We start from the raw sequence: 25,737 nt of genomic DNA, 5'->3' as shown, positions 1-25,737 counted from the left end.
GGGGGAAGGTGGGGGGAAGGGATAGTTAGGGAGTTTGGGATCGACATGTACACACTGCTATATTTAAAACAGATAACCAACAAGGACCTACTGTATAGCACGGGGAACTCTGCTCAATGTTATGTGGCAGCCTGGATGGAAGGGGAGTTTGGGGGAGAATGGATACATGTGTATGTATGGCTGAGTCGCCTTGCTGTGTGCCTGAAACTGTCACAACATTGTTAATCAGCTATACTCCAATATAAAATAAAAAGTAAAAAAAAAATCAAAGTCCTGATTTACCCCTTCCAAAAAAAATTGCTCACAAATAAGTTTTATTTTTCTAATTTCCAAGGAGGTAATTTATAGCTGGATTATTCTATAAATCATTGTGTTTCCTGGCAACCTGCCATTACCCATCCTGGCCACCCAGGAGGAAAAAATCAGTGCCTGACATTCAGGAGTATCACTGAGGTTTCTAGGAGACTCCCAGGGTATCTGAGAGATGAGTATTTTCCTGCCCACCCGTCCCTGGTGAAGCCCGGACCAGGATAGATAAAAGGACCCACTGTATGATCTGCCCTCAGGTCTCATTCCTCAGAGGTAATCAGCCCTGAGCACTCTCTGAAGTAAAAAGAACCAATTTCTGTTGCAACAGTGAGAGGTTTTACCTAAAAGGGCCAATTAAACCTTGAGAGATTATTTGCAGATAGACTTTGGAGGAGGGCGTTAGTCAGGTTCCGTTCCTGTTGTTGTGTTTATTTCTTTGGGGATTTCTTTTTTTTTTAGGCTTCATTACTCACCGGAATTTAACTCTAATGGAAATAAAATAAATATCACAGAGCTTCCCTGGAAATTACTGATAGCCTTTGTTTTGGAGAAAGGTTAGAGGATTTCTCTCTAAAGATTGAGCCTCTAGAAATTCTGCCCCATGTCAGAAACTTTCTCCCATACTCTCTCTCCCAGAAACTTTGTGTAAATCTGGGGAAATGACCCTCATTGGTCCTTTTAGTTCAACTCCTACCCTTTGGGCCAATCATTGTTGCCAGAGGATGGGGCTCTCTGATTGGTCAGTCACTTGCTCATAATGGTAGTCTGTTACTAGAAAAAGAATAGGAAATAGCTACTAGCTTCTACTACCACCCCTCTACTATTGGATTCCTTTGATGATGATGATGATGATGACGGTGATGGTGATTATAGCTACCATTTATTGCCCATGTGCCAAACTCCGTGCAAGCACTTTTCATGTGTGATCTCATCTAGACCTCATAGCAATCCTCTGATGTAGGTACCATTTACAGATGAGCCAACCAAGGCTTAGAGAAGCGAAAAGACTTACCCCAAGTCACATTGCTGGGAAGGAGAACAGTTTGAAAATCACTTCTTTAATACTTGCATTAGTTATCTATCGCTAGATAGCAAATTACCCCCAAATCTTAGCATCTTAAGACAACAAACATTTATTATCTCACAGTTTCTCTAGGTCAGGAATCCAGGCATGGCTCAGCTGGGTGCCTCTGTCTTTAGGTCTCTCAGAGTCTGTAATCAAGCTGTGAGCCAGGACTGTAGTCTGATCTGCAGGGTCAAATGGAGGAGGACCCACTTCCAAGTTCAAGCTCATCTGTGTGATTATTAGCAGGACTCAGTTCCATGTGAGCTGCTGGACTAGGGGCCTCCGTTTCTCACTGATGGTTGGCCGGAAGCCTTCCTTAGTTCCTTGCCATGGGTCCTCTCTCTGGGGAAGCTCTCAACATGGCAGCTGGCTTCATCAGAGCAGAAAGCTAGAGGGAAAGAGAGTGTCCAAGATGGAATTTATCATCATCTTGTGACCTAATCTCCAAAGTGGCATCCTATACGTTTTCCTTATTCTGTTGGTTAGAAGTAAATCACTAGGGTGAGTGGATGACACTGGGGCTGTCTCAGAGGCTGCCTTCTGCAGTACCGTCCTTTTGGACACGCAGACCGCTTTCACATACCGACCATTTAGTATTGTAGAGGGGTCTTCTCCTTCAACTCTCCAAATTCACTTGCAGGATTTGTTGTTTTGCCCCATCCTCACAGGATCTCCTGATATGTTCATTTCCAAGTCTAGACACAGTCTTCCTTGGCTGCACTTCTTTTCTCCTCTCATCTCTCCACCACTCCTGAAACATTTGAACCTGAGAGGCATCACATACTGTAATTATCTGGGAGCAGCTAATCCAGTCCCCTCATTTTGCAAATAAGAGCGTGGAGGGACAGACAAGGGAAGGGCCTTCCGGAGATCCCACAGGAAGCCAGGGGCAAGGCTGGGACTTTGAACCTCATATGCTCCCAACATGCTGCACGGCCCAACACACCAGGATCCTTGCTGGGAAATCAGTCCAAACCAGGCACTTGAACTCCGGGGAGATTGCCGACATTTCATCAACATACAAATGAGGGAAACATTTAGGCAGTGCTTCTCCCTTTCTCCCCATTCCCTTTCTTCACAGGGGGCTGACTTCATTCCCTCCTGGGAGTGGGGAAGGACTTACTTGTTAACTGAGCAGTGAACAAGCCTTTTTGTGTGAAAATCTAAGGAGGTTTCACACTGTGTCTGATGTGGTTTCTAGGTACACAATGCCCTCTAGTCCTGAGTCAGGGTAGTTCCAAGAGGAAAGATTTTGAAAACAATAGGGAATCATGAAATATACAAAATCCAATGTCAGTAATTATTCCTGGACTCTTAGGGGTCCAAGAACTCCACAAATCCCAGGTGAATTATCGTATACTGTAAAATTTTCTAAAAAAACAAGAGTCTATAGCTCCCATTGAATATTAAAAGAGTAACCATAACTACGTCACTAAACAAGAAGATTGGGACCCACTGATCTGGACTTTCAGAGTATCTGTGACACCTTCGCTAGTTTAAAAGAAATATCCAAGATAGCAATCAGAGCACGCGCTTTTTAGACATAAACCACACAGACGTTGAGGGTTTAATACCACATGTCTTCCCTGTTCAGCCCATTATTTCCTACAGATTGTGATTTGGAAGCTAGTATTTCGGGGTTCTTTTTAATTCGATAGATGTTTGCTCAATGCCTGTCCTGTTCTAAGTTCTGGCGATACAGAAATGAACCACGGTGGACACTGGTTAATTTTTGCCATTCTATATAGATCCCCCATTCTTTTGGCAGCACCATCCCAGTTTCCTTCTGAAAACCAGCCACTTTCCTGTTCCTAAACTGTGGGGGTCCATCTAAATCCCCCTTAGCACAAGGATGGATGTGTGGTCTAATCCCAGCTGTTCAGTGCACCCCATCCTCTTGCCCATGAAGATGGTTTCAGAACTAAACCTTGGAGCTGAGCTGGGTCTCACAGGAAAGAGGACCACACTTTCACTCACCACTGGAGTTGACCTGAAAGGATGGAGGATAACTCTGTAGTAAGGACTGAGAAAAGGGAGCCAAAATATGGAAAGAGAGAACCGAGCCCTAGGTGAAGCCACATCTGAAAGTTGCTCAGTCTTTAGATGGTTTTTTGTTTGTTTTGTTTTTTCTCTAATGAGAGTGAAACTGGTTTTGTATCCCTTGCAACAAAAAGAATCTTAATAGATAGCCCGCCTTTGAGGATCTCACAGTCCAACAAAGTAATTTGTTAATAACGCAAAATATTGTACAAGTGCCCTAGTAAAATACACAGACACACACACACTGTATGTATATATAACATATAATATATATAATAAGTTCTTAACAAGTAAGACGATACAGACAATATTTGCATCCCCAGTAGAAGTAGTTTGCACTCTACCTTGATAGAATAGAAGGATTTGGGTAGGAAGCCATGAATCAGGAGGAAAGATACTCACAAGAAAGAACATTGGGATCCAGGAACACTTACTGGAGTGTGTCCACACTTCCACCAGGGTCATGGGAAGGGTCAAGAATCATTCTAGAAGCAGCCACATAGCACAGGGAGATCAGCTCATTGCTTTGTGACCACCTAGAGGGATGGGATAGGGAGGGTGGGAGAGAGATGCAAGAGGGAGGAGATATGGGGATATATGTATATGTGTAGCTGATTCACTTTGTTATAAAGCAGAAACTAACACACCATTGTAAAGCAATTATACTCCAATAAAAATGTTAAAAAAAAAAAGAATCCTCCTAGAAATTGTGACTTTCCATATGTCATTGAGCCACCACAGACCTCAGCTTCTTGGACCACAAAATTATCTCACATTTATTGCTTTTGTAATGTTTTTTATTAAGGTATAATTCACATACCATAAAATGGACCCTTTCAAAGTCTACAATTCAGTGGTTTTTTTAGTACATTCACAAAGTTGCGCTGCCATCATTGTTATCTAATTCCAGAACACTTTGCATCACCCCATAAAGAAACCCTGTACCCTTCAGTAGCCATTCTCCATTCCCTCCTTCTCCCAACCCCTGGCAACCACTAACACACTTTCTAGGTCTATGAATTTGACTCTTATAAATGGAATCATAAAATATGTGGCCTCTTGTGACTTCTTGCATTTAGCATAATGTATTCAAGCTTCCTCCATATTGTGACATATATCAGTACTTCATTCCTTTTTATGGCTGAATAATACTCCATCCTATTTTTAGACCATGTTTTGTTTATCCATTCATCAACAGACATTTGGGTTGTTCCCACCTTTGGGCTATTGTGAATAATGCTGCCATGAACTTTCACGTACAATTTTTTTTGTGAACATGTGTTTTCTTTTCCCTTGGGTGTATTTGTAGGCGTGGAATGTCTGGATCCTGTGGCAGTTCTACGTTTAACCTTTCTAGGAACAGCCAGACTGTTTTCCAAAGCAGCTGTACCTGTTCACATTTCCACCAGCAACGTAGGAAGTTTCCAATTTCTCCACATCCTTGCCAACACTTGTTATTGTCTGTCATTCTTATTACAGCCATCCTAGTGGGTGTGAAGTGGTGTCTCATTGTGGTTTCAATTTGCCTTTCCCTGAGGACAAACACATTTCCTTTTAATGAACAAGTTATGGTACATGTGTCCCATCAGCCTGATTGTTGGAAACTACCCCCACTTAAAGTGGTCTCTAGTTATGAATTTCTTGTAGTGCCACCTTAGCACACAAAGCAGCCTATCAGCTGCAGTTACCAAGTTGAGCATGGCTATTCCTTCTCTCCTTTTGCAGATTGCACTGGTCTGCACCCACTGCCCACAAACCCACATAGGAAGACTTCACTGCAGCCACTACCCAATGTCCGTGCTGAGAATTCCCTCTCCAGCAGCCTCTGTGGCTTGCAATCCTGCTGGGCTCAGGAGGACAGGGACAGAGTGTCGCTCTGTTCCATTAGGAGGCAGAAAATCACATTTCTCCAACTCTCAGGCCAAACCCAGCTCTGCACAGAGTCTGAAAATGCTCTAAAGAAATGTTCCCAGGAATTCCCTGACGGTCCAGTGGTTAGGACTCAGCACTTTCACTGCCATGGGCCCAGGTTCAATCTCTGGTTGGGGAACTAAGATCCCACAAGCTGTACCAAAAAAAAAAAGGGGAAATGTTCCCTAGCTTTTGATCATCTCTCCTCTAGTGAAAGGTGTTTATAGAGCCAGATAAGGAATGGAATCTACCCAGTTGACCATCCTCCAATACTCTTATAACCCTCTTCCCAAAATTCATCCTTCTTCTTCTAGTTCAATGTTACACATGTTAACATAATTGATTAAGAGTGTCTGCTGAAGAGCTAGATTGAGACAAACCCTGAACCTGAGCCTATTGATTAGTGATGTCTGTCATCAGCAGGGAATGGAAAGCTGTGGCATGCATGTCATGTGTTCCCCATCTATACTCTAATCATTTCTTGAGCAGACATGGACCAAACACCTGGACAACAGGAAGACATACCCAGCTCATGCTGCATCTAAGGAGAGGTTATAAAACTAAAATATGGTTTATCACAGAGATACGAACACAGTGCTACAGCAGGACAGTGAAGGAAGCAAGGAACTATGCGCAATAATAGAAGACTGTAGAATAAATGGAACTTGAACTTGATCTTAGAGAGAAAAGGAGTTTTCCGGTTGAAAGAAGGGGGAAAATATAGCTAAGCCAGACAGGATAACATGCCTAAAGGAGAAAAAGTTTTTTCTGGAATTTGGTTAAAAATTAAAATGTTAATTGGCTGAAACACATAGTATATCAGGTCTGATGGGAGGGGGCAAAGCTACAAAGGTCATCTGGCAATGGCAAATCCAATTCTTTTTAAAAATTGATACAGCCACTATGGAGAACAGTATGGAGATTCCTTAGAAAACTAAAAATAGAACTACCATATTACCCAACAATCGCACTCCTGGGCATGTACCCAGAGAAAACCATAATTCAAAAAGACACATGCACACCAATGTTCATTGCAGCACTATGTACAATAACCAGGACATGGAAGCAACCTAAATGTCCATCAACAGAGGAATGGATAAAGAAGATGTGGTACACATATTCAATGGAATATTACTCAACCAAAAAAAGGAACAAAATTGGGTCGTTTGTAGAGACATGGATGGACCTAGAGACTGTCATACAGAGTGGAGTAAATCAGAAAGAATAAAACAAATATCATATACTAACACATATATGTGGAATCTGAAAAAATTAGACAATCTTATTTACAAAGCAGAAATAGAGACACAAATGTAGAGAACAAACGTACAGATACCAAGGGGAAAAGTGGGGATGGGATAAAGTGGGAGATTGAGATTGACATATATACACTGTTGATACTGTGCATAAAATAGATAACTAATGAGAACCTACTGTATAGCACAGGGAACTCTCTCTACTCAATACTCTGTGGTGACCTAAATGGGAAGAAAATCCAAAAAAGAGGGGATATATGTATACGTATACCTGATTCATTTTGCTGTACAGCAGAAAGTAACACAAAAAAAAAAAGTTTTAAAAACTGAAACAAAACCAAAAAAAAAAAAAAAACAAGAGTAAGAGAGAGCACACACACATGTGTGGGAGAGACAGACAGGTGGAGAGGCCAGAGGAATGAACTAATGAAAAACAAACTTGGAAAACAGGGGAAAAAAAAGCCTGAAAACTCTCTTATCAAAAAACAAAACAAAACAAAAAAACAATTAAAAAAGTCATCTGGGTGCTAAGACCTACCCTCCATGTCTTACAGCTTTATGAATCCTTAGACCCTCATAATGACGGCAGCCACAGAGTAGGTACTCAGCAAATGTAGCAAATGAATGGATGCTGGTTTTCTTGGTTCTCTCTCTCTCTCTTTGTCTCTCTCATTGGCCAGGTACATGTAAAGTATCCTATTTAACTCGCACAACAACCCTACAAGTCTTTCTCATCCTCTCTATTTTATAAATGAGAAACTGAGGCTCTCAGAGCGTTCACATTTTAGAGTTCATGTTGTAACTCAGGCCTTTTCAACAATTACCTTATGCCTTCAACCCAAGGATGGACTCTTACCCTAAGACTCGAATCGCAGTCTAAGGAAAACATGTGAATGGAATGGAAATGTGTAAACCCTAGGGGCATCTCATAGGGTCTAACCACAGGGCTATATAAATGATATTAACAGCTGTGTCCTTAGGGCTCCACTAAAATCAAAAGTGAAGCTGTTTATTTTTTAAATAAATCCAAATAAATAAAGAAGAATGGTTGTTCCACTGTCCGCCGGTGCTGTGCTGGCCTGTGTGGACTGACAGCATGGGGATGGATTTTGATGTGGGCAAGAGTTAAGCCTTGAGTTATCATCAGAATTAGGGTGCCTTATTGGTTCACGTCGTCCAATCTTTCCCAGCCATTATGGTTTTGCCGAAACATTAAACTGCTTTAAACTTTCATTTTCCTCTTAAAACTAAATTAGTTTGGAGGAAATTGTATTTTCCCAGCTCTAGCACCAGCCTCAGGCAGAGGGAGTTACGGTACAGCACACAGATAAACAACAATCACAGCCTAATTACTAAGTGGTAAGAGCGGCGTTTCTTGAGTTACATTTGCTTTAGAGTTTCTGGGGTCCTGGAGGGAGGCATCTCTCCAGTAGATTTGCTCAGGAAGCTTTGTATTATTTATGTGGTGGTCTTCCTGCATCTCTAGCTACGGAAATCAGAAGAGCAAAGGAATTTATGAAGCACCTACTGTATGCCAGCACTATTAGGTTCTAAAATGTATTACTCAATCCTCACTGCTGGTACTATGAGAGTCCCATCTTATAGATAAAGATCCTTGAGGTTAAGGCCAATGGCTGAGGACCTATTTCTATGCCAGAAAATATGCAGGGATCTTAAAAAAGAAAAAAAAAAACTGTAGCAGAAGTCTATACTTCTCTATGAGGCACCTCCCTTCTTTAGGGAAATAACCTCCTTTTATTCCAACCACACATACACTCCCCAAGAACCATCATGTGATTAAAGCTGAGCCAATCACAGGATCTCAAACAGTCATGTGATTAAAGCTGAGCCAATGGCAGGACCTTACCACCCTGGCCACAGTGATTGATCCAAGCAAGGGGCAGGAACAAGATGAAAGCCAAACCAATCACACTTCTCCCCCAGGATGTTTCTACCTGGGGCTGGAGGTAGAGTTCTGCCCTCCCTGTTGGAGAAGCTACAAAAATGTAACATGGAGACGGGTGAAAACCATTCTCAGAAAGAAGAAAAAAAAAAGAAAAAGGTTGGCAGGCGTAGAGGGGAAAGCTGAGAATTGGAAGGAGAAAGAAACCCTCTCTCCCTGGCTGTATTCCCATCCTGTCCATAGTTTGGTTACTCAAGCCCATGACCCACCACCACCTTCTGCCCTCCTCCAGTTCAGTCAAGATGGGTTTCAGGACTTCCCTGGTGGTCCAGCGGTTAAGACTCCACGCTTCCACTGCAGGGGGTGCAGCTTCGATCCCTGGTCAGGAAACTAAGATCCCACATGCCGCGCAGTGTGGCCAAAAAGTAAAAAAAAAAAAAAAAAAAAAAAAAAAAAAGGGTTTCTGTCGTTTGCAAACAAGAGTCCTGATGACAACCTCAATGGCATATCTGACCTTTATTGGACCTGTACTATGTATATGTGGGCACTAATCTAAGTGCTTCAATGGTGTTAAATTCAAACAACTTAATGAGGTAGGTACCAATGGTTCTCCCATTTTACATTTAAGGAAACTGAGACACAGAGATATTAGAGCAACTTTTCCAAGGTCCCAAAGCTAGAGCTTCAAAAATGACAGATGTGGAACATGGAGGGTTTTCTTCTATCAACGCTTACATGCAAACTTTGGGATAGGGACTGAGAATCCCATGTCACAGATGGGGAAAACAAGTCTCAGAGTTTAAGTAGGAGTCTCAATGTTGTGGAGCCAGGATTTGGACCCGACTCCAAAGCTAACACGCTTAATCTCTACCCTCAATTAACTCAAGATAAAATCTTCCTGTCAGATCTGCTCAGATGCTTCATCAGTTCATGGCCCTTCACTGATCTCTTTTTATTTCTACAAATGGAAATATCTCTACTGTGTTTTATTTTTCTGCTGAATCTAAAGATGACACATGCTACCCGATGTTACCCTCATCACTGGCACCCCAGCCCGCAGAGGATGAGAGCTGAAACTTGCTGTTATACAACTGTTCCAAACTTCCAGGGCTGATTGCCCCTGGCAGAAGGAGCCCCAGACCGATCAGAGTGTTTGATGCCACCAGAGCATGTCAGGGTTGCCGAGGCATTTGCTAGTCCCTTTTAATTTTGAGAGCAAGTGAGAGAGTCTGGATGTGTGAAACAGAGGGGAAGCAAGACAAGGAAAGAGAAAGGCAAGGTGAGATGAAATAGTGCTTCCGCAAAGCAGCAGTAGAGAGAAAGCCAATACCATGAGTGTTCATTCCCCCGCTGGGTTCCTGACGGACAGGACATGTGGGGATGCTCTTGAAAATGAGAATTTGACCAAGGTGACCTTGCACACAAAGATGCTTCATTCACTGAGGAATCCAAGACTCTTCCTGAGTGGGCATGGCAGTGGCCTTGGTTTAAGAAGAATTCCTTATCCTCCCATCAAACCTTGTCTCTTGATGATGTCGATTCCTATGAACAAATATGGAAAAAGTCTCCAAGATGGCATCCCCGTTATGGGAAAAGAATGAGGCAAATTTCATGCACACACAAACACCACACCCTCTTCTCTCAAAGTAACAATCCTCACTCCCGTCGTGGGAATCCTCTCAGGCTACTGTGTGGTCACAGTGTCAACTCAGGCCATGGTTTGTCCACCAGGATGTTGGTTCAAAGAAAGCATGAGGGTCACGTCAGAGGCTGCCGTGAAGTGCTGGGATGCCAGGGTGCAGCTGTGGGGATGTCAGCGTGTCCTGACATGAGGGAGCTGCTGGACACACCAAGCTGTCAGGGGGCCATGAGTGGGTTGGTACAAACTCGTGTTATGTCACCAGGTGTCTGTCTTTAAGGGAATCTAGAGCTCTCAGGCCCCGGTTGGAAGCGAGTGGGATTGGCTAGCCAGGACAGTGGATCAGGATTCTGGACCGCGGACAGGACGCCCGTGAGACCCCACTGCTCCCTGAAGAGCATCTTCAGGCTGTGGGCAGGCTTTCCATGAGTGTTCAAACATCTTCCCATTCAGCTGAAGTTCTGGATGCATAATAAGTTTTAAAAGGCTCGAAAATGGAGTTCGCTTGGCTTCTTTTCTCAAGTTGAATGTCACCATTAAAGTCACCAAGAAAAGCTCATACACATTTCTCCCTGTACATCTGCTGTACGTATGTGTGCATGTGTTTGCCCGCGCACCTGCATCTCTGTATGTGAGTGTCTGTTTCTCTCCTTTGGCATCTCTGGGCCTCTTTCAATTGTCCTCGGGGCTCTGGCCTGAGAGATGGCTCTCTCATCTTTCTCTTTTTATTTTTTTTATTCCTCCCCTTAAGTCTTCTCCCATCTTTGTCACTCCACATCTGTCTCCCCCTGTCTTGCATGTGTCTTTGATCTTCATCTCATTCTTCCATTTTCTGCCAAAGGAGAACAAGAGAGAAAAGAGAGCACCCTGACTGTCTCCGGCTTCCCTTTCTTCTCTCTCCAACAGCCCCAGAACCTGGACTCACGTCGCAGCTCTCCCCACACAATACCCTGCAGCCAGAGCTCCAGGGCCGAGTCAGCCCCAAGCACAGGGGAAGCACATCCAAACTGCTGATGGATTCCGTAGGACCGTCACTATTTTTAAGGAAGCTGCAATATTCCCAGGGATGGTCTTTGATTCTTCCCCAGAATAGCAGAGACCACCAGCTTCTCCTCTTCCCCATATGAGTGCCATGGACCAGCTTACAGTCAGCAGTTTTATTGTTAACTTTCTCCATAAAGACACTCTTGCACTGTTTGGGAAAGAGGCTGGGTGAAAAGAAGAAAATAATCATTGTGTACCCAACTCTTGTCAGCTGGAGATTCTTTCCTCCTGTTTTATGTATCTAGTCATAATCTTGCACACATAAATTTAAGCACCACTGCATGGTTAGCGTTTTGCAAAGAGGAATTTTCTAATACAACACCACCAATTTACTTGAAAGAAGAGCTGGCGTTGGTATTTACAGCTCATGGGCCCGGGTTTGCTTATAACACTCCTGGTGAACAGGGTGACAGATGCCATTGGTTTTCCTTTATTCAATTCCTCATCTGTGTAACATGCAGGCTTATTATAAACATGCTGCTTCTGTGACAGGGACAAAGCCCCACTCTTGGTCTCTTGTTAGGGAAGACAGCAATGATATTGGGGGAAAATATTGGAATTTGGAGCCCCTAGAGTTGGGATTACATCCTTACTTCTTCACTTACTGTCTTGGTTACTTTGGGCAAGTCACTTAACGCTGCTGAGTCGTACCGATGATTCCTTAAGTGCAAAATAAGGATAATGATCCTATTTCTCAGGCTGTTGCAAGGATGGCATGAAATGTTCTATACACATGTCCCCAGTGCATATACTGTACATACACTGTGCATATATTTTACCAGGCAATCAATGTCCATTCTTCTCTTCCTTCTAGATCAGGGCACAGGGTCTGTCAAATTGGGTTGTTCAGTCAATGGTTGAAAGGGTACGTGGGGGTTTGGGTGGGCTATGGATGGATGGGATCAGCCTCCCTGCTTCTGGCAGTGGGTAAGGCTCCATGGAGGCCTCCAAACTAAGATTTTAAGAACACTTCCCTCTTCCTGATTCCAAAGTCTTTCCAGCTCAGGCATTTTACAATTTTAGGGCTCAAGGAGCAGACTGCTGGACAGGGTCTTATATGAGTCGGGACTCTCTTGATGACAAAAACCCATATCAAATTGCCTTAAGCAATAAAGGGTAATACTGGATTACATTACTGGCTAGTCAAGGGACAGCCACCTTTAGGCATAGCTAGATCCAGGGGTCAGTAATGGCTCTTGTTGGAGTTTGTTCTCTCTGACTTGTAGTTCTGTTTTCCTCTGAATTGGCTTTAAGATGGCTCTTTTCACAAGGTGGGTCTTATATTCCTGCATTCCAATGGTTTTAATTTAAAACAGAAATTGGCAATGGGCCAAATCCAGTAGCCAGCCTATTTTTGTAAATAAAGTTTTATTGGAACACAGCCATGCCCATCCATTTTTGTATCGTCTATGGCTACTTTTTCACTATAATAGCAGCACTGAGTAGTTGCAACAGGGATGGTATAAGTCTAAATACTGACCACCTGCATCTTTACAGAAAACACTTGTCACCCTCTGATCTGGAAGGAAGATTCCTACCTTTGCCCTGTGCAGGTATAAACTCCCAAGGGTCACACTTGGGTCCTGGTCCTCTCCCTGCATCACTCGCTGCTGCCAGGGATGGAGAAAGCTCTGGCTGGCCAGCCTTCGTCATGGGCCTGCCTGGTGGCCAGGGGTGGAAGTGGAACAGGGCACCTTGATTGAAAGCCCCACTGAGGCCACAGGAAATGGGATAGGGTCTCTTCTCCTGGAGAAGAGTCAAGGGTGTTACCTGAAGAAGAGGGAAGTCATGCTGGGCAGGCAAAACCCAGGGAGCCCGTTACAAAGATGTGAGTAAATCAAAATAAGTGTCGAGCCCGAGGTAATAGGCACAGATGGAAGATTCCCTGCCTTTCGAAATCACGTCCCTAACAATTCACTTTGATAAGAGTTTGAGTCAACGAGCAGATGTTTCTTTTCTGGAAGAAGGACTATCACAGATTCCTGTGATCAAGACATTCTAGGTCTGTCCCGTTCTCACCACTGATGACTCAGCAGAGGAAAGAGAAAACAAAATAAAACACTATTGATCCTTCGGTTCAAGATATTGCCAAGGGCAGAGGCTGAATTGCTCAAGCCTCTTAAACCAGAGCTATAATCTGAAGCTGAAATGACCCTTCAGACACTGCCAGCAGCCCCTCAGCTCTGGTTAAAGGGCTAGAGAAGCTAGCGCTTTACCCAGTGGGGCTATGAAACTAGCCAAACAATTTAGACCAGGAATGTAAATACATGACCGCCACTTACCCCTCCTGCCATGAGCATGGAAGACATAGCTAATCCATCACAGAGTTCTTCACCCCATGATCAACACAGCAGGCATGCACTCACCACCATTTGGTAGTAGCATTAAATTTATCTTTCCTGGTTAGCCACGCCTCACATTCCTTGTCTAGCCACAAAGAGTGCTTCCCCCCTTCTAAACTCCTGCCCATCCCCTCAACCCCCAAACCATGTTTCTCCATCAACATCCAGACATAGCAGTCTTTTGTTCAGAAACACTAAATGATGAACCAAATGTCCGTCAACAGATATGGATAAACCCAATGTGGTTTACACATACAATGGAATATTATTCAGCCTTAAAAAGGAAGGAAACTCTGACACATGGTACAACATGGATGAACCTTTAAAACGTTTTGCTGGGTAAAGTAAGCCAGACATGAAAGGACAGATATTGTATGATCCCACTTACATGAGTTACATGGAATAGTCAGATTCAGTGAGACAGAAAGTAGTTTGCAGGGCCTGGGGGAGAGGGGATGGGGAGTTAATGTTTAGGGGGTACAGAGTTTCAGTTTGGGAAGATGGAAAAGTTCTGGCAATAGATGGTTGTGAGGGTTGTGCAGTAATGTGAATGTACTTAAATGCCACCGAACTGTATGCTTTCAAATGGCTTAAAAAATAAATTTTATGTTTCATATTTTAAAAAGTAAATGGATTTCCATTACCAGCATGATATTTAGGCTCTTCACTGTTTCCATCCATAATTCCAGCTTTATTTCCCCTATTTTTCATATTTTCAATGCTCCTACCACAGGTTACTTTCCCAAGATGTCCTCTGCGTCTGTTTTTATCACCATCCCTAACTCAACTCCCCGGCCTGTGGAAGGGACTATGGTAGTTGTATTTCTTTTTGTCCAGGACATTCATCCATCCCCACCTTTTCCTTCCTTTCAGGGCCCCTCTTTCATTCTATGTGACTTCAATATCCTGCAAATCCTACTCTAAACCCACCCGTCTTCTTTCAAACTCACTTGATTTCTTTGAGGCAAATTTCATCTCTTTTCATGCCTTCCCACCATCTGTTTTCCTTGATCTCAGGTTCACTGTGTCCCAGTCTTTTGCCCCAACCTTTTCAACTTGATAACACAGAGTCACACCGAGTCCAGATGTGCATGACCCTTGAGAAACATGTCTCTGTCATCCCCACAAAGCCATGACATCTGTTCTCAAACATTCTTGTGCATCAGCTCACCTGGGAGTTCGTATCAAATGCAGATTCTGGCCCCACCCCAGAGATTCTGGTTCAGTTTCTCTAAGGCAGGTGGTCCATGGGCCACACTTTGAGAAACACAGGAGTAAGCTGCGATATATACCTAGGTGTAATATTTCTTTACATTTCACTCCATCTTTATTTCTCGTCCAATCAATTTCTTAGTCTTCTGCAGTCGTTAATAGATACTGTCATTTTGGTAGCTTATCTTTCAACAAGTAGCATAATTAAGAAACTTTCCCAGGTGTTGTCTCTTTCCACTCCATTAGTCACACCTGGGCTATTTTAACCACTGTGGTGATAAACCACAAATGGGTACCACCCTCCGTATGATGCGAGGTACCTAATTTGTAGGCACAGTGCAGGGGAGGCAACACCTAGCCTCCATTCACTCATCCAACTACTATTTACCGACTTTTAGCCATCCGAGCACTGTGCCATGCAAATGTGTTCTGGGAATCCAGACACATAGAAGACTAAATAATCTATCAATCAGAAAAGCCAAACTGGTCATCTGAGAGGCTAACTAATAGCAGTTGATAAAGCAGCTGTCCAGAGAGACAGAAAAGAGGAAGAATGCCGCTAATCCACTAATTAACCATGATCTCTTATTGCTCATTGCCTGCCTCTCCAAAACCCTTAATTCAACAAACTCAAGCTTTTGTCTTTGAACCAATCATGGCAACCAAAGGAGTGAAATATGCCAGGTCTTGATCACATTTCTTTTTTAAAAAATTTCAAGTATACAATACATTATTATTGTACATTAGATTTCCAGAATGTATTCTTCTTATGCCTGAGAGTGTGTACCCTTTGGTCAATATTGCCCCTTTTCTCCCGTCCCCAGCCTCTAGTAAGCACCATTATACTCTCTGAGTTCTCTACGAATTCTGTTTTTTTAGATTCCACATGTAAGGGGATCATGCAGTATTCGTCTTTCTGTGTCTGGCTTACTTCACCTAACCTAACGTCCTCCAGGTTCATCCGTGTTGTTGCAAATGGTAGGACTCTTTATTATGACTGAATAATGTTTCACTGTATATATAATACCACATTTTCTTTATCCATTCATCCATCAACAGACGTTTAGGTCGTTTGTATATCTTGGCTATGAACATGCTGCAAAGAACATGGGAGTGCAGATACCTCTTCAAGACACTGATTTCGTTTCCTTTGGCTATATACCCAGAGTGGGATTGCTGGATCATGTGGTAGTTCTATATTTAATTTTTTTTTTTTTTCCGGTACGTGGATCTCTCACTGTTATGGCCTCTCCCGCTGCGGAGCACAGGCTCCGGACGCGCGGGCTCAGCGGCCATGGCTCACGGGCCCAGCCGCTCCGCGGCATGTGGGATCTTCCCGGACCGGGGCACGAACCCGTGTCCCCTGCATCGGCAGGCAGACTCTCAACCGCTGCGCCACCAGGGAAGCCCCTATATTTAATTTTTTGAAGACCTCCATACTGTTCTCCATAGTGGCTGCACCAATTTACATTCACACCAGCCGTGACAAAGATTCCCTTTTCTCCACATCCTTGCCAATCCTTGTCAACCTTTTAACTTGTTGCTGACAGCCTCCTAACAGAATGGGAGAAAATACTTGCAGACCATGTATCTGATAAGGGTTTAATATCCAAAATATATAAGAAGCTCATATGACTTAATGGCAAAAGAAAAACCAAATAACTTGATTTTGAAATGGGTAAAGGACCTGAACAGACATTTTTCCAAAGAAGACATACAAATGACCAACAGCTACATGAAAAGACACCCAGCATCACTAATCAATAGGGAGAGGCAAGTAAGAATCACAGGGAGCTATCACCTTGCACTTGCCTGGATCGTATTTCATTCCTAGGGCTAGAAAGGGGATATTGGGACAGTCCTAACTCAACCATAAAGGCTGGGGGCTAGGCAGGGGGAGTTCCCCAAAGGAAGATGCCTTGCTATAATCCGAAGAAGGTGAAGGTTAATGTTAATCCTACCAGATGCTCTTTTCAGGGCTCTCTCTCCATTCCCAAATCCAGCTGGGTAACCCCATTACTCCCAGAGACCATGACTCCATCTGGGACCCCCATCCCCACCCCCAGTCTTTGCCCACTAGCTTCCTGGGGCTCCACAACCTGTCCCTGAAACCTGCCCGCACCTGGCATGACAGGATGAGGAATTGGGAACCGGCTACTGGTGATGGAAGAGGCAGACAGTCTCTGCTTGTTCCCATAACAAATGGGCGCCTGTCAGAGAGGAACTTAGGAAAAGACACGGCCCCTGAAGGTCTCTCGCTTGTAGACTTTAAAATTTTCCGCTGCACCCTGGTATGACTGTTAATTAATATTATTATTATCTTTCACTGAGATGGATGGGAATACTAATTGATCCTCTCCCACCAGTCTCTCCATAGTCATACTTATCTTTAGACAAATAACAATCTAAGGACGAATGATGGACTCTCGGCATTTAGCACTCTTTTTGTAAAGTGGATAAGCAAGAGGGCAACGAGGCTGAACTTCTGCAGTTAAGCTCCCTGTGCCAGTCTGCCTGCCACCATCCCGGGACCCTCTGCTCTGAACTCTCCTCCCCGCTGCCCTCAGAGGTCCCACCCTTCTGCCTGTCCCTCTTTCCCCATCCTGTCCCTTCTGTGGCCATACCACCGGTTCCTCAGTTTAGGGGCAGAGAAAGGGAGAGATCTCTTTGAAATAAAGCGTGGCACAGTGGAAGGAAAGGGGTCTATGGAGTCAAACACACAAGACCCAAATCCTCCTGCTGTTATTCCTTAGCTGTGTGACCGTGAGAAGTCACCTGTCCCTCAAAGCTGCCTCAGTTTTGTGGAAATAAGAAAGACCACCCAAATAAGAAGACATTCTGTTGCCATATATGGTCTGGCCATTGTCCATTTGTCTATTCAATCTCCCAGTTTCCTCGCTGGTAAAATGGAGAAGAAAATAAACCCTAACTCAGAGATGGTAGGGGAAATAGTAGTAAGACATGATCTAAAAATCCCTTGAAGAAAACCCCCTTGCACTGTCAGTGGGAAGGTAATTTGGTACGGCCACTATGGAGAACAGTATGGTGGTTCCTTAAAAAACTAAAAATAGAGTTACCATATGATCCAGCAATCCCACTCCTGGGCATATATCTGGAAAAGATGAAAACTCTAACATGCACCCCAAGAGCAACACTATTTATAGTAGCCAAGACATGGAAGCAACCTAAATGTCCATCGACAGAGGAATGGAAGATGTGGTCTATATATACAATGGAATATTACTCAGCCATGAAAAAGAATGAAATAATGCCATTTGCAGCAACATGGATAGGCCTAGAGATTATTATACTGAGTGAAGTAAGTCAGACAGAGAAAGACAAATATCATATATCACATATATGTGGAATCTAAAAAAATGATACAAATGAACTTATTTATAAAACAGAAATAGATCCACAGACGTAGAAACAAACTTATGGTTACTCAAGGGGAAAGGGAGGGAGGGATAAATTAGGAGCTTGGGATTAACAGATACACACTACTATATATAAAATAGACAAACAGGGACCTACTGTATAGCACAGGGAACTATATCCAACATCTTGTAATAACCTATAATAACCTATAATGTATATATATATACATATATATGTAAAACTGAATCACTTTGCTTATACCTAGAACATTGTGAATCAACTATACTTCAATTTAAAAAAAAAATCACTTGACTTCATGCCTGGCATTCATTCATGCATCCCACAAATGTTTTTCAAGCACCTTTTCTTGGTGATGGGGATATATATTGCAATGCGCAAAGATAAAGGTCCCTAATCCCATGGAACTCACATTTTAGTGGTAATATGCAGCTTACAATGCAGCAAGCAATAAATAAAATACTTTCAGACAGTGATAAATGCCATGAAGAAAAGCAAAGAGGGCCTGGGAGAGTGGGTCACTGGGAAGTGGGGTGGGCTGGTACTTTAAAAGGGTGGTCAGGAAAGACCTCTTACTAAAGACTATATTCAGACCTGAAGGAGCCAGCCACGCAATGACCTGGAGGAGAGGCATCCAGACAGGGGAACAGAGAGCATTTGCGAGGAGCATGATGAAGTGCAGGGTGGCTGGAAGGGGCGTGAGCCCAGGGGACAGATGCAGATATTGCCTCAGAGAAGCAGGCACGAGTCAGCTCACAGAGAGGACTTTGGCTTTTATTTTAAAAGCAAAGAAAAGACACCAGGGCTTCCCTGGTGGCGCAGTGGTTGGGAATCTGCCTGCCAATGCAGCGGACACGGGTTCAAGCCCTGGTCCGGGAGGATCCCACATGCCGCAGAGCAACTAAGCCCAAGAGCCACAACTACTGAGCATGCGCTCTAGAGCCCGCGAGCCACAACTGCTGAAGCCCGTGTGCCTAGAGCCCTGTGCTGTGCAACAAGAGAAGCCACCACAACGAGAAGCCCATGCACCGCAACGAAGAGCGCCCCCGCTCGCCGCAACTAGAGAAAGCCCACGCACAGCAATGCAAGACCCAGCGCAGCCAGAAATGAATAAATAAGTTAAAAAAAAAAATGTCACCAGAGGGTTGAAACAGGGTGATGCCACGTAACCGGATTTGCATTTCTAATGGATCATCCAGAGTTAAGAAACTGCCCTGGTGGTTTGGGCAAGAGGTGGGTGGCTTGGACCAAAGCAGCAGCAGAGAGGGAGGGAAGTGATCTGACCCAGTGTATATTGGAGGCAGAGCCAGCAGACCCTGCTGACGAGCGGGACTTGGGGAAAGGGAGGGACAAGAGAGGATGGTTCCTGGGTGCAGTGAATGGAGAAGGAGCCGTAATTAATACCTTAATTGCTATTAATCACCAGTTGCTGGGAAGAGGCGGGAGTGAGGAGAGAAGTGTGGCTGGAGGAGGGGGAGAGAGATTCGCCTCCAGCCTGCTTCGAAAATACATGAAAACTACCTCTGTGATGCCCAGTTCTCCATACACACAGGCCCCTGCTTTTCTGCCCTCTCCCTTCTGATCCTGACGCAGCCCCTCCCTTCCCTTCCACAGGGAGGAGGAGACGGTTTCTGTGGCCAAACTTTCCTAATTACCTTCACAGCGGCTCTCAGGTCCCTGGACGACTCTCCTGAAAAAGAGAAATCGCCTCTAGATGTGGGCCCCAAGCAGGGAGCAGGCCTGCGATTGGCCCAAGATAATTGGGCTGTTGTCTAGGTCTCCGGAACGGGCTGTTTGGGAACATTAGCTGAGGCCACTGGCATCTTGCTGGGCTGGGGCATGCAGAGAGGCAGAATGAACCAAGCAGGGGGGTGTCCTGGTCATCAGAAACTCCGCTGGGGCCTGGGGCTGCCTCGGGTCCCCTGGGGGTGGAGGTGGGGGGAGGACTGAGCCACCAGCATTGCTGGGAGCTGCGTCATCCTCCCTGGTTTCTTCTCCCAAGAGCCATCTTCCCCTTCAGACTTGCTTCTCCATTGACTCTTAAGGGGTATAGTAGACAGAGCATTGTGTTCCCAGAAGCCCTAAAACAGCTGGGACTCCCCACCCTGCTGCTGGATCCAATTCACTCACCTGAACCTCCGTTTTCTAATCTGTAAAACAGAGATAAGGACGCCTCCTGACTGGTATTGTTCAAGGATTGAGGGAAATGATGTATGTGAAAGTGTCGAGAAGAGTCTCTGGAATGTCCCATAAGTATTGTTCCTTGCATCCTTTACTTTCAATGGAGCCACTCTCAAAATGCCTCCTTTGCCCCTACGCCCAGCTCAAACGACACGAACCCCCAGACTCTTCCTGGATTCCTCAGTGAGGTTTCTCTCCTCTGCCCCATGCCCCCTACTAAGTGCTTGTCTGCACCTTCCATATTGCCTCCCAGCTCCTACTGAAGCCCCCTGATGGGTGATTAGCAAGGTCCCTGTTAGAACAATCGCTGATGTCATTCTGTGTTTACAGGGCGCCAGGCACTGCACTGGGCATTTCCCATGTGTTACCCCAGGAGACAAGAGCTATTACCACCCCCCGTTTCAGAGATAAGCAAACAGATGCTCCGAAAGCCTGAAATGCTCTCCCAAATTTGCCTTGTTAGTAAATGAGAGAGCTGGGCTTCAAACCCCTGGCTTATCTGGCCGCACCTCCCACATCATGGCCCCCATGCTGCACCTGAACTTGCTCACCTCCATTTTCTCGTTCAAGGTTTATAATAACCCAGGTAAGGAGGAATTATTCTCTCTCTTCTCGATCAGACCCATTTCACAGATGAAAACAATCAAGGCCCAGCAGGATACAGTAACCGACTCAATACCAAGAGCCCCTAAGTAGTAGGTAAAAGATAAACTTACCTCGATTGATGGGGTTTTTTTTCTATTTATATTTGTTTTTATTTTGACTGACCCATTTGAAAATAAGTTGCAATCATCACATTTCACCTGTAAATACTATGAACAAGAATAGAACATTTGCCCACAAAAATACAAGGAATTTACCATTGATATGATAATATTAACTAATAGAAAGTTCATATCAAAATTTCCTTAAATGATCCCAAGCTGTCCTTTGTAGTTCTTCTTTGTTTTAAAAATGAAGTGTGGGCTTCCCTGGTGGCGCAGTGGTTGAGAGTCCGCCTGCCAATGCAGGGAACATGGGTTCGTGCCCCGGTCCAGGAAGATCCCACATGCCGCGGAGCAGCTGGGCCCGTGAGCCATGGCCGCAGAGCCTGTGCATCCGGAGCCTGTGCTCCGCAACGGGAGAGGCCACAACAGTGAGAGGCCCGCGTACCGCAAAAAAAAAAAAAAAGAAGAAGTGTAATTTCTATACCATAACAATAAACCATTATAAGTAGACAATCTCATGCTTTTTAGTAAATTTTAGAGCTGATTGATGGGTTTTAACCTAACAGGCATGGAGATGAAGTAAGGACACAGCATCACAACACAGCCTTTTTCCATCAACACAACCTCTCCCTTAAAGGACAAACATCTAGTTGTCCTGAAACCTCATTGCTGGATGTAAACTTGAAGTTGAAGCCTCAATTCTAACTCTGGAATTAACTCACTCCCAACTGGGTTTGGGATGGAAGAATTAACAACTGTCGGTTATTTTCCCGATACTTGTCACATGTTCGCTGAAGGGCAAAGGTGTGGAGATGGCAGGTGAAGACACCTTCTCTGGGGTCGGCAGTGAAGAGCCCAGAAGAAAAAGAAGAGCTTTCTAGGCTGTCATTCAAAGCATCATTCTGTCCTCTTGCACGAATGCTGTTTCTGACCCCAGATCTTGGGATGCCAAGTTGGTCCTCCAGACATCAGAAGGGCAGGAGGCAAGATATCGTAGCTGTTAAGAGCACGTCTTGGCTCTCAATTGGGGCTGGGTTGGAGCCCAGCTCTGTCACTCCCTCACAGTGTAACCTTGGACAAGTGGCTTTACCTCTGTGTGCTGAGGATTTAATGAAACAGTGGGCGAAAAGTCTTTAGCCATCTTCTAAAGCTTAGTAAGAACTCAAGAAGCAGGGGCTTCAGAAGCCAAGAGCTCCAGCACAGAGAGGAAGTGCCCAACGAAGAACGGGAGGGCTTGGAGAAACATGCTGTCTTCTTCCCAGTGAGATGGCAGTGAGGGGGGATGAAGCAAGTCCTGGCGTTGACCCTGGACAACATCAGCTCAATGACAAGTGCTCTCAGCTTCACTCTCATTGAGGGCTCTTATGAGGATAAAATAAAGCCCCACCTGTAAAGTATACAGCCTAGAGCAGGGCGTTCAATAAGCCTTGGGCATCTTTCCTTTCGGCTGCCTCAATTGCCTTGCATCCAGCCCTGGGTACAAGAGATTTGCCATCACCCTCCAGAAAGCCAGAGCCATTTGTTCCTTGGTGTTCTCTCTCCTCTCCGCAGCCCTATCCATCCTCCCCGGGTGTCCCGAGGCGCCACCCACACCCAAGTCCCGGCCGCCATCCATCTCCCACCGAACTCACGGGGCTCCTTTGAAATTCAGGGTTCCCTCTTTCCCGTTGGCTCATTTCCTCCTTATTAAATCCAACTCTGCCACCCTCTCCTGAGAGCAGTCTCAGAGGCCCCTCCAAGTCGAAGATGAGAACGTTGTCAAAGTGGCCTAATTGCACTCTGGGGAGCCTGGCATGGAGTCTCATCCCTGGCTCGCTCCTTACTGACGTGTAGTAAGTAACTCGTAGATTTCTCCCGGAGTCCCTGCTCCTGTAGAGTCTGGAGAAAGGCTGCTTCTCCACCCTGGAAGTCAGGCGGATCCTCCAAACAGTTTGCCTCCCACTTGAAGAGCCCAATGTGCTTTCTCAACCCATTCATGGTGTCTCCGACGTGGACATGTTTGAGTGGGTTTACAGCTCACCTCTCAACCAACCAGAACACCCAATGATCTAAAATGTCCCCACACGTGCTCACAAGAGAACACCTACATCCTCACGCACTGCAGCTGGCCTAGACGTTAACGTATTTCCGAAAAAATGAGTTCCATGCAAATCCAAGTTTCAGCAGGAAGGTCATCCCGGCAGGGGTGCCAGACAAGAGATGAATAAGGTGTTTCCCCTGGAAGTGAGTCTGAATCACGAATCACCTGAAAATCAGAAGACAGAACCAAAGTGGTGGTATCCAACTGTTCATCTGAGAGCAAAGTGGGCTCCAAACAAAAGCAGTCTGAGCTGGAGGATCGGGGACACGTCAGAAAAGAGTCCATGGTGGGTCACGTGAACAGCTTTGGGAGATGTTTAGGTGGGGAGCAACACCCATCACCCCCCACGTCACTCTGTGTTACTCCGTGACATCACATTGGTAGCCTGAGATCAGCCACGGTGGGAGTATTTACACCCCAGTAATTGACAAACTCTACAAATTAGAGTTTAGTTTCACTGTGCTTTGGTTTGGTTTTGGGGTTTAGGTTTTGCAGAAAGCTGGTTGTTAAAGGTTACCAGCACACCAATGGTAGCATGGTAGGGTAGTAGGGTGGTTAAGCTCACAGGGGTTGTAACCAGACAGACTGGGAAATCTGAGTATGTTATTTAACCTTGCTGAGCCTCGATTTTGTAATCTGTAAAGAGTGCTGGGTCACCTTAAAGGGATTCATCAGATTAAATGCCCTCCTTGTACAAAGCACTCACCTCAATGTCAGGCACACAGGAATCCCTCTCTAATAATTATATCACAATAGCCATGCTCCTGGTGCCACTGCAAGAAAGTTAAAGACTTCTTTTCCTGCAATCCCTTCCACGGTCATGCCTGACCAACTTAAAGGAGACAGGCAGCTCAGAAGCCAAAGAAAGCTGAACACGTATAGATGGTTTCAGAAGTGCCAAAGTCAAGAAGAAAACGTCTACTTCTCATCTCTGCCAACTTACTTTTTGGGTGTTTGTTTAAAAAAAATAGAATTCAGGAAGCCAAGTCATTCTAGGAGGATTTTTCAATAATTGCCTTTTTTTCCTTCAGATGTTCAGAGATGATTTCTGCCACCATCGAGATACAGATAAAAAGGAAGTCGAGTGTTTCAGTGCCGAGCCCGGCCTGCCTTGTGAGCAGGGAGGTTATAACGAGAAGATAGCTGTCTCCAAGTAAAGCTAATCCGTCGTTTTCATGTCCAACCTTTACAAATCGCGCCCGTGTGGTGGAGTTTGAATCACTCTCTCTGAAAACAAATGCAAAACCTTTCAAGTTCATTCAAAGTCATTACAACACTTTCCAGAACTGAATCCATTACCGTAACCTCCGTGGGTGTGTAAAATATGAAATTACCAGCACCCTCACAGAGCCAGAGAATGGGCAAATTAGCAGAAATTGATTACGGGAGCTTCGGGAGCAGCCCCTGTTGTATTAAGTGTCTTGATGACGAACAGCAATATATTATTTGTGAAGTTTTGTTTGATGAGATTGTCTTGTCCACTAATGACGCTCTGCCTTGGTGATCGCAGATTCCGCCATCTAACAAACTGACATGGGGGTTGAGCTTACTGTGTTGTGACTAATGAAAACAAGACAATGAAATTGTTCTGATAGGTCCAGTATCCATTTTGTGTGACAATCTGGATGAGAATGCGGTCACTCCAAATGAGCTCACCGTGGTTTCTCCTCCCTCGACACCATGGGTCATACTTCCAGAGCAGACTATAATTTAGACTTTTTTGTCCTTTTCATCACTCCCTTCTCACACCCTGTGCCTTGCTTCTCTTCCCCTTTATTATCTTATGGATCCACTTCCGAGCCAAGTTTGTTAGCAGGCAGGATCAAGGTACCCTAAGAGATAAGCCATCCCAATGTAATCCTTTCTTCTAGCTCCTGTTTTCTTAATTTATATTTTGATTTGTCTCAAAGCAAGACGGACTTCGCTGGGAATGGAGAAGGAAAAACAGCAGTAGGACAAAACCTTCCAAGATTAGCATACTGAGACCTCTAGGGATGCTTTCCTGGCTCACAATAATGTAACTTCTGGAAAGGGGTGCAGGTCTGTGGCCTCCCCTTCTGCCAACCCAGCCGTAACCGAATGACCCCAGGCATGAGCACCTGAGCGAAGCTGGGCAAACTGGATTCCCTACTGGGACTTAGACATTTGGAAGGCTAAGATTTAAGGGCTGTATGTCATTGAACCTGAGTCCTGGCAGTCCAAAGAGAAGCATCATGGACTCTTGGGCTTATGTCACATGGGGCACACCTGGCTATTGCAGGTTCTTGGTTCCCCAACCAGGGATTGAACCCGGGCCCCTGGCAGTGAAAGCGCCAAGTCCTAACCACTGAGCCTCCAGGAAACTCCCAGTTCTTGCTTTTATTGATTCTTGGTTATCCACTACTTTCTGGGGTTCCTTTTGCTACCCCCGTTCCTTCTCAATGAAGCCCCACTTTTTTAAACTTAAGTTTGCCAGAGTCCATTTCTATTGCTTGCAAACCAAATAACTTTAATACAGTAAAATTCAGAGAAGGTAAAAGCAATCAAACTGGGCTGAGCAATATGGCCAGTGATTTCCACGCTGCTTATGTGGTGAGTGGAAAAGAGTCTGGGCTTTGAAGTCAGACCCAGGTTTGAATTCTAGCTCGGCTGCCTGTTGGCTGAATAGCTGA

This window comes from Tursiops truncatus, chromosome 15, assembly GCF_011762595.2.
Source record: "Tursiops truncatus isolate mTurTru1 chromosome 15, mTurTru1.mat.Y, whole genome shotgun sequence".
NCBI lineage: Eukaryota > Metazoa > Chordata > Mammalia > Artiodactyla > Delphinidae > Tursiops > Tursiops truncatus.
This window is presented reverse-complemented; position numbering follows the sequence as displayed.